This window comes from Chrysochloris asiatica, unplaced genomic scaffold (assembly GCF_000296735.1).
Source record: "Chrysochloris asiatica unplaced genomic scaffold, ChrAsi1.0 scaffold00044, whole genome shotgun sequence".
In the NCBI taxonomy this organism is placed as follows: Eukaryota; Metazoa; Chordata; class Mammalia; order Afrosoricida; family Chrysochloridae; genus Chrysochloris; species Chrysochloris asiatica.
In genome coordinates this window covers 10,631,519-10,635,279 of record NW_006408562.1, presented here as the reverse complement: position 1 = coordinate 10,635,279, position 3,761 = coordinate 10,631,519, and the positions used below count along the sequence as shown (strand labels likewise).

Below are 3,761 nucleotides of genomic sequence, written 5' to 3'. Positions count from 1 at the left end.
AAAATAATAGAGGCTGTAGTTGCAGCCAACCTAAATGGCCCAACAGGAGGCAGCAGAAAGTCAGCTGTTTTGTGTTACAGCTGCGGCAAGGAGGTCCACCTGAAAAAAGAGTGTTGCCAGAAAGGGCCAAGCATAAGAAGCACCCTATTTGATTCCAGTGAGGAGCCCCAGGACACTAGGCCTGAAACTGCCCTGAGCGAATGAAAAGGGAGATGATAGTGGACATTTCCGATCCCGAGTGACAGGGCCCTGGCTCGCTCGCTACTACCACCATTGAGGTCCTGATGAAGGAGCCACGGTCATCCTGGAAGTTGCTGTTAAGTCTGTCACTTTCTTGTTGGACATGGGAGCAGCATATTTGGTTCTAAAACACCTTTGGCTGCTGTCTACCTTCTTCCTCACTTGTAGTTGTTGGCATAGATGGACAAACTATTAGCAGGTATTTAACGCCCACTATTCATAGTGGTTACAAATAGGGCTGCGAACCTCACAGTTACCTGTTTGAAACTACCAGTTGTTCCGCAGGAGAAAGATGAGGCTTTCTGCTCCTATAAAGATTTACAGACTTTCGGTACTCCACTGAGGCAAGACGACATGGGTAAGGAGGGCTCCAAGGACAAAGGGGGAGATCTCATGGAGGAGGCCGTCTGGTAGCCGACTCAAAACCCCCAAATCACCATAAGGCTCAGGGCATCTGCCTCCTCTACTCGCTTTTTAAAAAAAATCATACCACGGAGGAAATTCTGGCATTTTGAACTTTCGCCTGCCACTGCGAGCAGCAACTGCCACAGCCCCTGTAGAGCTTTGGATGCGGGGCTAGAGCCAGTCCAAACGGAGAATCTCAAGTGGACGAAAGTTGCAGGAGAGTTCTCTGCCCTAACTTGAAATCTTAAGGCATGTAGCAGTCAGGGGGAAAAAAAAGTTTAACCAGGGCACAGAGAGCAACAGAAATATGGTGACTCTCGGACATCATCAGACGTGGACTCCACCCACCAGCCCGAGTGGCTTTTTGGCATTTTGAACTTTCACCCGCCAGCGACTGCTGCGGCCCCTGTAGAGTTTTGAGGGCTGGGCTAGAGCCAGCCCAAATGGAGAATCTCAAGCGGACAAAAGCCACAGGAGAGTTCTCTGCTTTAGCTTGAAATCTCAGGGCGTGTAGCAGGCAGGAAAAAAAAAAAAAGTTTATCCAGGGCACAGAGAGCAACAGAAATACGGTGACTCTCGGATGTCATCAGACGCCTACCTCCTGATTGTAGCAATAATAATTACAACAAAATAAGAATAACCATGCCCAAGAAGAAACAATTAACATTATTGAAGCATCTCCAAAAGCAGAAAAAGGCAGCAGATACAAACGAGCTGGAGACAGACGAAGATATTATAGAGGAGGAAGAGTGGGTTTTGGATTTGCCTGAGAGGGAATTCAGAAGAATGATATGGAAACAAATTCAAATACTCCGAAAAGGGGTTGAGAAAAACAAGGACGAAGTAACCAGAATCCTGCAGGAACAATCTAATAGGATTGATACAGCACTGACTGGAAACAATTCAAAACCTGCAAAAAGATGACCAGATGATCAATAATAAGATATCAGAAATAGACAATAGCCTGAAAGGGGAAAGGAGCAGACGGGAAGAGATGGAAGCCAGAACTAGAGAGCTGGAAGACAAATCTGTCAGTACAGCCAAGATAGAACAGCAAACAGCTAAAAAGAAAACAATCTGAAGACAATCTAAGATACATGCTGGATAACATGAAGAGGAATAATGTAAGAATTATTGGCATTCTGGAACAAGAAGAACCAAGGAAATCTACAGAGGAGATAGTGGAAGAGCTTCTGGAGGAAAACTTCCCTAACATCATTAAAGATGAGAAAATATACATTCAAGAAGCCCAACGTACCCCAGAAAGGATAGACCCCAAAAGAAAATCTCCAAGACATATAATAATCAAGCTCTCCAAAACCAAAGACAAGGAAAAAATACTAAGAGTGGCCAGGGAGAAGAGAAATAAAACTTATAAAGGCAAACAAATTAGATTAAATGCTGACTATTCAGAAAAAAACATGCAGGCAAGAAGGCAATGGGGAGACATATACAAAACCCTGCAAGGAAAAAAAAAACAAAAAAACTGTCAACCAAGAATCATTTATCCAGCAAAACTATCAATCAAATATGATGGCATAATCAAAACATTCCAGGATAAACAGAACCTGAGGGAATTCATCACAACCAACCCAGCACTTCAAAACATCTTAAAGGGAGTTCTGGGGATGGAGAACCAACAAGAACAGACGTCAAACAGAGATTGACAGGTATGGCAACACCACCTGGAACACAGTTAACAGAAAGCAGAGTCCAGAATGGAACAAGACTACAACAAACTCAAGGAAACCCAGAGATCTACTGAAAGACATAAACATATCAACGTCAAAGAAGGGACAAACACAGCAACAGAAGCACAGGTGGTGGAGATGCCAGGTAAATTACAGATTGCAATGGAATATCCTAAATGCAGAGAAAAACTAGTAGCCTACAAGGTAACCCCAAAGAAAGTTAACATCCCGCAACAGATCATGAACATGAATTCCCAAACAGAACAACCAAACAAAGAAGCTAGGAAGAAACTGACCAGAATCAACTAAAAAACACAAACCCAATACAAGAAGGTAAGCAGAACCAAAGAACGAACAACACCACCAAAAAAGTAACACAAAGACAGTAATCAACTCATACCTATCAATAATTACCATTGAATGTAAATGGACTGAATGCACCAGTGAAGAGACAAAGAGTGGCAGAATGGATTAAAAAACAAGATCCATCAATATACTGCCTCCAAGAGACACACATTACACACAAAGACAAAAACAGACTAAGAGTCAAAGGATGGAAAACGATTTACCAAGCCAACAACAGCTCTAAACAAGCAGAAGTCGCAATACTAATCTCCGACAAAGTAGACTTTAAGATAAAAACATGCATAAGAGACAAAGAAGGACACTATCTCATGATCAAAGGGTCAATTGAACAAGGAAACATAACCATAATAAACATTTATGATCCCAATGAAAGAGCACCAAGATACATGAAACAAACCTTAATGGAATTGAAGAAATAGATATATCCACAATTATAGTAGGAGGTTTCAACACACCACTCTCAAACAGGGATAGAACAACCAGAAAGAAACTCAACAATGCCACAGAGGAACTTAACAACACAAGAAACCGACTTGACCTCATAGATATATACAGAGCATTCTACCCAACAGCATCACAATACACATTCTTCTCCAGTGCGCATGGAACATTCTCCAGAATTGCCCATGTGTTAGGCCACAAAGCAAGCCTCCATAAATTCACAACCATGAAAACTCTGCAGAGCATCTTCTCAGACCACAACGCTATAAGACTAGAAATCATCAATAAGAAAACCAAAACAATGAAGTCAAATATATGGAAGCTAAACAACACCCTGCTAAAAAGCGACTGGGTAAAAGAAGAAATTAAACGTGAAATCACAAAGTTCCTAGAAACAAACGAGAATGAAAACACAACATACCCAAATCTCTGGGACACGGCGAAAGCAGTCCTGAGAGGTCAATTTATTGTGATAAATGCACACATCCAAAAAGAGGAAAGAGACAAAATCAACACGTTAACACAGCACCTTCAACAAATAGAAGGAAACCAGCAGAGGGAACCTACAGTCACCAAAAGAAGGGAAATAATAAAGATCAGAGCAGAAATAAATGAGAT

General features: G+C 41.8%; 1 pseudogene; it reads left to right on the top strand.

The window, feature by feature from the left end:
* Positions 1–594: 594 nt before the first annotated feature.
* The window catches only part of LOC102811358, a 22,686-nt pseudogene continuing 19,519 nt past the window's right edge, over positions 595–3,761 (top strand).